This window comes from Glycine soja, chromosome 6, assembly GCF_004193775.1.
Source record: "Glycine soja cultivar W05 chromosome 6, ASM419377v2, whole genome shotgun sequence".
NCBI lineage: Eukaryota > Viridiplantae > Streptophyta > Magnoliopsida > Fabales > Fabaceae > Glycine > Glycine soja.
In genome coordinates this window covers 22,818,628-22,829,357 of record NC_041007.1, presented here as the reverse complement: position 1 = coordinate 22,829,357, position 10,730 = coordinate 22,818,628, and the positions used below count along the sequence as shown (strand labels likewise).

General features: G+C 35.6%; 1 pseudogene; it reads left to right on the top strand.

The window, feature by feature from the left end:
- Nucleotides 1–306: 306 nt before the first annotated feature.
- Nucleotides 307–10,730, top strand: part of LOC114414356 — a 28,366-nt pseudogene continuing 17,942 nt past the window's right edge.

Below are 10,730 nucleotides of genomic sequence, written 5' to 3'. Positions count from 1 at the left end.
TGGCACAACATAGTAATATTATTACTTTTATGAGAAATATCTTCAAAGAGAAAGGACACGTGTCGCATAGACATTGAAGGAACCATGTAATGGTCAAAAGTCAAAATTTAAAGTCAAAGCTCAGCATCTAAAAAAAGTCAAAACTCAGTCACATGCTTACATTAATACCTTTTTATTGTGGCTTACATAAATACTTATTGTGTAATTAACATGCAAGAGCGGGGTATATATAAAGCATCCCTCATTCAGATTCAATTGCAATAAAGAAAACCTAATCGCTATGCATAGACAAGATAACATAACACAATGGATTGGGTCTCAAAAACTATCAAACCAATGCAATTCAGACAAAATCTAACGGAACTCATCAGTGTTGGTACTATGCTCCACTCTTCTCCTTCCTTTTCACTATCATCAATTCAACATAAGAATTAATTAATTAATTAACAAATCATGTCTAAGAATCTAGTTACTCTTGCAGCATGTTTCAGGCTTAATTGCATCATTCACTCTTGTAATGTGGAAAGGGTTAATGTGTGTTACCGGTAGTGGAACACCTGTTGTTGTTGTTATCTCTGGTAGCATGGAACCAGGATTCCGAAGAGTTAGTGTCGCTCCTTTTTATTTTATTTTTAGTTTTGGTTTATTTCAGCGCGTGGAAATAATGTAAATGATATTGGCATTTTATTTTGTCCTTACTTTTGAAGCTTATGATTCTGCTACAGGGTGATATTTTGTTCTTACACATGAGCAAAGATCCTATTCGCGCAGGAGACATCGTGGTTTACAATCTAGATGTATGTATCATCCCCCATTATAATTTTGTTTTCTATTGGCTATGAATTTTGAAATGCTTTGGAATTCTAATATATGAATTTGTTGTTATTCACCATCATGCTTTTGTACTTAGTAAGTAAATTTATCGTTGACATGAATATGTTTGTTTTTTCATGAAAACATTATGATATTATTTATAAATTTATAAATTTTTTATTCATATCATTGATTTTATTTTAATGAAATTTGATCTAGAAAAGTGGTAAAATTGAAAAATACCTCCAATATTACATGGCAAGACACATTGACATGTTGGGACTAAGAATATATTTTTAGTGTAAAATTCTTAAGGGATTTCCTAGATTACCAATTATAAGAAACCAACATGATCTTGAAACCTATGATTCTCACAAACAACAAATAAACAAATAATACGTATCTTTCTCCATAAGAAGATTTGTACTTTTCTCCATAGGAAGACTTCTCTCCGGTGTACTTTGATTTCCTTGGAAGATGAGAGAAATAAGATTTTACTTCCTTAGACCTTTCTTTCCGCCTCTCTCTATGTTCGTGATGGCTATAGGTGAGAGAAAACACTTTTCTGTTAGGAAGGGGACCTTATTTCACGTTAGTGGGTATTAACCCTCTTTTATAACCACTACTCCCATCAAGTAGCAGTTAACTCTAGAAATTTCTCCTATTAAGCTCAATTACAATTTAGTCCTTAATTATTAATTATTTATTTATTAGTCCCTACATAAGTCACATGTCTCTCACATGAGACATTAATTTTAACATTCTCCCACTTGGCTCATGTGACATTAATAAACATTATGGACTAAATAAATAAATAGATTAACTAACATAATGCGCATTAAAAATGACTAAATTGTTCTATACGTTGGGTACATCATAATTTCATGATTAAGAATAGGAACCAATTCGAGTCATGACAGTTGTACATCATCTAATCGACATAGTTCCTTCCATGTACTACAAATTAGTCTTTTCCTTAATATGATCATTAGTTAGGAGTACATAATTGGTCCAACATAATGTCTTCATTCAAGACAAAACCTGTTAACATTACTCTAACACAAACATGCATGCAAACATAGAGAACATGTAATTAGAAACATATCATAATTGAGCTCAGAGTGTCACTAAAATGCATAAGATAAATTACACTTATGATCATCAATAACAATAATGCCCATACTTTCAACATGTTCTACAATTTCTTGGGCGGTAATCCCTTATTCAAAGGGTCAATTATCATAAGGTTTGTGCTAATATGTTCTATTGGCACTCTTTGTTTCTGAACTTCTTCCTTCATGACAAAGTACTTCAATTTCATATGCTTAGCACCCTTAGAGTGGTTGTCGTTCTTACAAAAATATTGTTGGGGAGTTATCACAATACATTTTTAGCGACTTAGCAATACTGTCGACAATTCCAAGCCCTGAAACAAAGTTCCGCAGCCAATTAGCCTGAATTGTAGCCTCAAAACATACTACAAATTTAGCTTTCAGATGCAACAACAATTGATGCATACAACATTGCTTCCATTTGTTTTCATTCCATATCATTTCTAGGAGATTGTGCGAGACTAAATTTGTCTCCTTTCTAAATTAGAACAGATGATATTAAACACCTTTCCATCTTGAATCTCTCTAGTACTTTATTGATATATGCTTTCTGAGGTAAGCCTAACAATCCTTGTGATCCATTATGGAATATTTTTATTCCTATCACATAGTTTGCCTCACCCATATCCTTCATTTCAAAGTTACTAGAAAGAAACTTGTTAGTCTCATGAAGAGGACCAAGATCATTAGCTGCAAGCAAGATATCATATACAGAATTAAAAAATAACCTTACTCCCACTGACCTTCATATATATATATATATATATATATATATATATATATATTGATCTATAGTATTTTCCTTAAATCCAAAGGAAACAATGGTATCATTAAACTTCAAATACCATTGGCGGGAAGCTTGCTTAAGACTGTATATTGATTTCTTTAATTTGCACACCATGTGTTTCATTCCTTCAACTGAGAATCCCATTGGTTGGTCCATATAAACATTCTCTTCTAAATCTCCATTAAGAAAGGTGGTTTTCACATCCATTTGATGTAGCTCCAAGTCATAATGGGCTACTAATGTCATGCTAATCTTGAAAGAATCCTTTCATGAGATTGGTAAAAATGTCTCTTTATAATCAATGTCATCTTTCTAAGTAAATCCCTTAGCAACAAGTCTAGCCTTGTAATGTTCAAGGTTGCCATGAGAGTCACGTTTAGTCTTGAAGACCCATTTACAACCAACTCTCTTACAACCCTTTGGTAATTCTACAAGGTCCCAAACACCATTATGTTCCATGGAATTTATCTCTTCTTTCATGACATTCAACCACTTCTCAGAATTATCACAACTTACAACTTGTGAAAACAAAACTGGATCATTATCATTAATGCTTAAGTTTGTTTCTGTTTCATGTAGGTATACCACATAATCATTCAAAATAGCTTGTCTCATTTCTCTTTGAGACCTCCTTAATGCTACTTCTTGTGGTTCTTCCATAATAGGTTCATTATCCATCATGGGTTCATTATTGTGTTGCTCATCTTCATTAATTTTGTAACAACAACTAAAAAGAGCAATCACCTTACTGCTAGAGGCACAAGCTAAAAGGACTTGCACTCTAACTTCTTTAATTTCCACTTGTCGTGGAACTACACTCCCACTGATTTCACCATTTTCAATGAACCTTGGATTTCCAGTTTCGACAATTCTCATACTATGATTAGGACAATAAAACATATACCCCTTTGATTTTTCTGGATAACTAATGAAATATCCACTGATTGTTCTTGCATCCAATTTTCTTTCTTGTGGATTATAAATCCTTATTTCTGCCTGGCAACCCCAAACATGCAGGTGTCTTGTACTAGGTCTCCTATTTGTCCACAGTTCAAAAGGTGTCTTTGGAACTGCCTTACCAAGAACCCCATTCAACAAATACATGGCAGTTTTGAAGGCATACATCCACAAAGATACGGGTAAAGTCAAATTGATTAACATACTCCTAACCATATCCATTAAAGTTCTATTATGTCTTTCTGATACACCATTTTGTTGTGGTGTACCGGGCATTGTGTATTGCGCACACATGCCACGTTTCTGAAGAAGCTTAGCAAATGGACATGGGTGTTGCCCAGTTTCATTATATCTTCCGTAATACTCATCACCTTTATCATATCTAATAATTTTCACATTTCTGTCTAATTGCCTTTTTACTCCATTCTAGTAAATTTCTAAGGCATCCATTGCCTAAGAAATCTTAGGCAGTAAGTAGACATAATCATAACATGAACAATCATCAATAATGGTGATAAAGTATCCTTCCTTTCCGAAAGAACTAACATCAAAAGGTCCATAAATATCAGTATGCACAATTTCAAGAAGTTGAGTGCTTCTTGTAGCTCATTTCTTTGTATGTTTTGCTTGTTTTCCCTTAATACAAACCACACAAATATTTAGATCCGTAAAATCTAGATAAGGAAGAATTTCATTCTTTATTAATCTTTCCATCCTTTCTCTTAAAATGTGACCTAAACATTTATACCACAAGAAAGCATATCGTTCATCACTAAACTGCGTTTAGTGCCAACATTATGATGCAGAGTTAAAACAGTTTCAGCATACAAACTGTCTAATTTCAATTTATATAAACTATCACAAGGAATATTAGTACCAATAAGATGATTATGCTTAAATAAATTGAAACATCCATTACCAAAATTAAAAGAGTATCCAGTAACATCAAGTTTAGTTAATGAAACTAAATTCCTAGATAAACTAGGTACATAAAGAATTTCCAGTAAATCTAAACGATGTCCAATGTCGAGTTTTAAACAATAAGTCTCAACTGCTTCCACTAGAGCTTTCACTCTATTCCCCATGAAAATGAACTTCTCATTTGGGCTTATGGTTTGGATTGTAAAGAATCTCTGCATAATGTTAGAAACATGAGTCGTACATCTAGAATTAATCCACCATGTATTATGGGGAACTTCAGTTAAGTTTGATTCAAAATATACATGAGCATTAAGCTCACCTTTCTTTTCAAACCAAGACTTGCACTTTAGGCAATCCTTCTAGAAATGTCCTGATTTCCTACAAAATTGACAATTATTGCTCTTTGATGCTTTTTCTGGATTTGCACAGGACCGCCATTGATCTTTAATGGCCTTTTGCCTTTATCATGCTTCTTCATAAATCTTTTTCTAGCTCCTTGATTCCCTCGGTGGCTTACATAATGAACTAAGTGACTTCCTTGATTCTTAAACCTCGTTTCTTCCTGAACTAACATATTGTGCAATTCATGCACATTCTATTTATCTTTCATGGTATTATAGCTCATTTGGAATGGGCCATATTTAGACGATAATGAGTTTAGAATAAACTGAACAAGAAAGTTCTCATTCACAGCCATTCCCAAGGTCTTAAGTCTTGATGCAATGTTTGTCATCTCAATGACATGTTCATATGTGAACCATCAAATTTCATGGTGGTCAATGTACCCATTAATGTCCCAGCAACAGACTTATCAGCTGATTGAGAACGCTCTCCCACTAATCCCATAAACTTTTTAGTACTTTCAATTTTAGGGAGAGTTGTCTTAATACTGTTTGCAACAGTCATTCTCATTAACATTAGGCTGAGTCTATCAGATCTTTCCCAAGCTTTAAATTGGGCTTTCTCTTCATTGCTACTAGCATCAATAATAATAACAAACTTCTCTTCCAACATAGCAAGATCATGATCCAAAACACCGAAGTAAAATAGGACTTGCTCATTTCAGTCAGAGAAGTTAAGCCCATTAAAATTGGTACAGATGATTCAATGAATTCAGAACATGTATTACATAAAAAAATTCACATAAGTGTTTTGAGACATAAAATACATGTCATACATATGATTCATGCAGGTAACGGTCAATGTATATTGATGTTCTCCTTTGGGTGATACACCAACACAAAACACACAAACATAACGATGCTAATAAAAATTCTTAACATTATTTGGAAATTAAATATGCACCAATTAGTAGTATCTATTTCCTTTAGGCATATAAATAAAACTAATGATACACATAAATCGCCTACAATTATATTCATTATTATAAGAACAACTAATCAACCTTTGGGCGATCCATGAATGCCTTATAACAACGAATTTCAATTACCCATAAACCAATAATCATATAATTTAGCATCCATTATTCTATTAGTAATTGAAAGAATCATTAATTTGGAATTAAATAACCTTATAAATTTGATCACTTTGGTGACTAACTGTCACAACCTACCCTTCGGCGAGAGGGCGACGCGTGACTCGTGTGTGCGTGTTCCAAGAAAGGAATACGCGTGGAGTCGCCACCAACGTTTATTTGAGGAAAACGTCGGAAAAACCGGAAAAGACATGATCTTCGAACTTTTAAGTGAAAGGTTCGGGAGTTGTATTTACGCACGGGGAAGGTATTAGCACCCCACACGTCCGCCACAAGAGACGACAACCTTTAATCAAATGTGCAAATATGACTTCAATTTATATTCTTTTCCCTTTTTACGTTCTTATGTCTTTTTTATGCCTTTTTATGTTTTTATCTTTTTGTGGTCGACAAGGGGGTTTCCCTTTGCTCCTACGTATTCCTCAATTGTGATGAGAAAATCACACCTACGTAGTTCTTTTGTGAACAAAGCATGTTGGTTATTTTTTTATCCTTTTTTTGCAAGATATGTTTTTATTGAATGAAAGGTCATTTAAGGCGTTGGACCATTAGACAATCTTTCAATTCTTTTGAAAAGTGAGAAAACATTAAGGCATTGGACCATTAATGATTTCTTTATTTTTGAAAGAGGTAACAAAGTTACATATTGATTTTAGGCTTTTTAGAAATCTACACTTAACCAATAAAAGCGGAAAAGACCATTTCAAGGCGTTGGACCTTTGAAAATGGCTTTTTTAGGCGATGACAAAATTTTGGTTTATGAATTGATTTTAGCCTTAGTTTCACTTTGGTTATTAGTCAATTCAATTAAGAAAGAAAAATCCCAAAGAGAAACGTCCGATTGATTTTTTTGTTTTATTTTACTAAAAGATATTTTTTGATTATTATATTATTATTTTACCTCTTTTTGGTTTCCAACGTGGTTACAGCATGACCGAACGGTCGGATTTCATTTTAACAGAAATTAACGGATATTACAATTCAAATGATCGGTGGAAATTTATTTTATTTTTTGATTAGGCGAGAAAATGACTTTAGTAAATGACTAAAGCACGTCAAAAGGGGGTACGGAAAGTAAATGAAACGAAAATAAAAGCACGTGAAAACAAATGAGGACCACTAAGGGTACATAGAATGAATTGAAAAGTTCAATTTCGGGAACTTACTGGTTGAAGACCGAAGAACGACGAAGAACGAACGAAGAACGTCAAAGTATGGTTGAAAATCTTCGCGAAATCACCCACGAAAATGTTACGGCACGTTACGGAAGCGCCTCGGCTTGGATTTTCTTCACGGAAACGTTACGGACACGTTACGGAAGCACCTCAACATGTCACAGAACTTCACGGATTGTGCTACAACGCTTTCCTTTTGGCTTTCGGCATGTCTCGAAACTTCACAAATTGCCTAATGATGGATGCCAAATACCTCGAAGTGGTCAAACGAGGGTCGCATCCCAACAACAGATGGTCTCCGGACGAAATTAGGGTATGACTGTTGCCCCTCTTTACTTGTCTTTTATTGGAGATAAAAGGGAAGTAAAGATAAGACACTAATTTCGTTCGAGCGAAACACCATTCGGCCAGTGAACCTCCCTGCAAGCGGAACCTGCAAAAATTTGAAAATGATCAGTACTGACACATCATCCTGATACTGTCGAATTTGTTCCTCTTGGTTGATACAAGACACAGAATGACCATAATTTGTCTCTGCGTTTTGTTGGACACGACCGAGCCTGGGCGGCGAGACACAGAATGACCATAATTTGTCTCTGCGTGCCACCGGACACGATCGCCTTTGGATGGCGAAAAGGTGTGCGGAATGACCATAATTTGTCTCCGCCCACCTCTCGACTTACTGTCCCCGAATGACAAAGGGCGCAGAATCTGTCTCTGCGTGTTTATCACTTGACTTGCGAAATCTGAATGACAAAGGGCGCAAAATCTGTCTTTGTGCGTTTATCACTCAACTTGATGTTCCTGAATGATAAAGGGCACATAATTCGTCTATGCGCGTTTATCACCCAATTTGTGAAATCTGAATGGCAAAGGGCGCAGAATTCGTCTATGCGCGTTTACCACTCGACTTGCTGCTCCTGGATGATAAAGGACGCAGAATCTGTCTCTGCGTGTTTACCACCCAACTTGTTATTCCTGAATGATAAAGGGCACAAAATTCGTCTATGCCCGTTTATCACCCAATTTGCGAAATCTGAATGGCAAAGGGCGCAAAATTCGTCTATGTGCGTTTACCACTCGACTCGCTGCTCCTGAATGATAAATGTCGCAGAATCTGTCTCTACGTGCTATCATGCTTTGAGTCTTAGAGATAGCAAAAGAAAGTTTTAAAAGTGCGAATAACCACTTGGGTATCTCCGCATGTCACGTGACTCCAGGGTCAGTATGACAGAAATTGTCTACGCGGAAGATGGCGCAAATCTCCGCGTGTTAACGGGCTTGTTGGCCGCGATTGACAAAGGGTGCAGAAGACAACGTTAGTCTCTACGTGCTATCATGCTTTGAGTCTTAGAGATAGCAAAAGAAAGTTTAAACGGATAACCACTCGGGTATCTCCGCATGTCACGTGACTCCAGGGTCAGTATGACAGAAATTGTCTGTGCGGAAGATGACGTAAATCTCCGCGTGTCAACGGGCTTGTTGGCCGTGATTGACAAAGGGTGCAGAAGACGAAGTTAGTCTCTGCGTGCTATTATGCTTTGAGTCTTAGAGATAGCAAAAGAAAGTTTAAACGGATAACCACTCGGGTATCTCCGCATGTCACGTGACTCCAGGGTTAGTATGACAGAAATTATGGGGCGGTCGACAAAAGCGAGGCTCTTGCTCCTACGTATCCTCAATGAGGAACTCAGACCTACGTAGTTCTGGATAACTTGTGAGACTAAAAATAGTCTCAGTGTTTTCTTCACTAAAATGCGAACATGCTTTAGTAAAGAGACAAAACTTCCAACTAATCAGAGCAACATATGTTTTTCGGATGAAAAACAATGTGTCTACCGGGGAAGGAGAGTATGCTGATGAAATTCTCTCGTAACCATAAATGAGATTTTGGATGTTTAGCATTTCGTTCTAAATGACCATTTAGAGGAAACACTGGGTTCAACAAAAATAGAAGAAAATCACTCAAAGTGTATTAATCTCACACAGGTAAGTGTTTCGTCCTAATTCCGAACCATAGATATGCCATGACTTGATCTTGCAAATCATTTCCTATCAAATCAAAAATTACATGCGTGATCATGGATCAATAGGACTTTTTCTTGGGAATGGTGTTTTTTTTGTGGGAATTTTGGCTTTGAATGTTTTTGGCCTTTTCCTTTTCTGTTTTTGTTTAGTGCGGGGCAAAAAAGTCGCTGACACACAGGATTTTGGTTGGCAATCAAAGGGAGAGGACCACTTTAGGTCGTGGTTTCCTTTCTTTTCTTGTTTACCTGGTGACAATTCTGTATTATTCAGATATTGTTTGGTCCAAAGACCTTTCTGCATGTTTATCCTATTTTCTTCCGATCTTTGATCGGGGATTTTCTTTCTTCTTCCATTTTTTTGCTTTCTCTCCCTCTTTTAATTGGGAATTTTCTTTCCTTTTTTGCTTTCTCCCTTTCTTTGATTGGGGATTTTCCTTCTTTTTGTGTTTTCTTCCAAGGGCAAGGATTGATATTCTCACCCTGGGTCAAGGTTTATGGTAAGTTGGGATTTTGGCTCAAGGCTTGTAGCACGGCTGGACATGATATATGTCAGGGCTTGGTTTAGTTCAAGGATAAAAGGGGATGTCCCACATTATTTCCATGACACAAATGCAACAATGATGATTTGGAAATTGTATGCAAAACTAGTCATGCATGCACCTATGCGGACACTCAAGTGTCGAAAAAATTTTGGTCATGTGATGCTAGGGCTCATAATTCATTTTCTCTATTTTAGTCAACCCAATGTTTCCAAAATATGTTCTTTTATCAATTTGTGCATTCATCCGAGTCTATCTTGGGTGTTCGGAAAAACTTTCACAGCATTTACCCTTCAGGTGTGTACACACATTTTCTTTCAAAAACTGGTTATGATTAGTGAATTTTTTCAAAGAAAAGTTGGAAGTTATCTCTTTTCACAAGCATGTTGTTTTTTTAGCTAGACAACTTTTTTTTTATTTTCTCTTTTTTTTATCATTTGTTTATTTCTTTTTCTTGTTTGTTTTTGTTTTTTTCCCCTTTTTTTCTTTTTTTTCATGAGGTATTTTGCTACCTAAATACGTGTATATTTTTGTGAGGTATTTTTGCTATATACATGCATATCCAAGGTATCTTGCTACCTAAACATACATACATACATACATACATATATATATATATATATATATATATATATATATATATATATTGGTGAGGTATCTTTTTGCTACATACATGCATATCTAAGGTATCTTGCTACCTAAACATACATATATATATTTTTTGAGGTATGACTACCTTCCGAGCTTGTGCTTGTTTTAGTTAAATTCCTAGGATCATGAACAACTAGGCGTGTCCTACTACAAAAAGTGATCAAATAACAAGCATAGATTCAAAAGGTACTAGGTTGCCTCCTAGTAGCGCTTCTTTAACGTCTTGAGCTGGACGCACGATGACTTGTCGGTC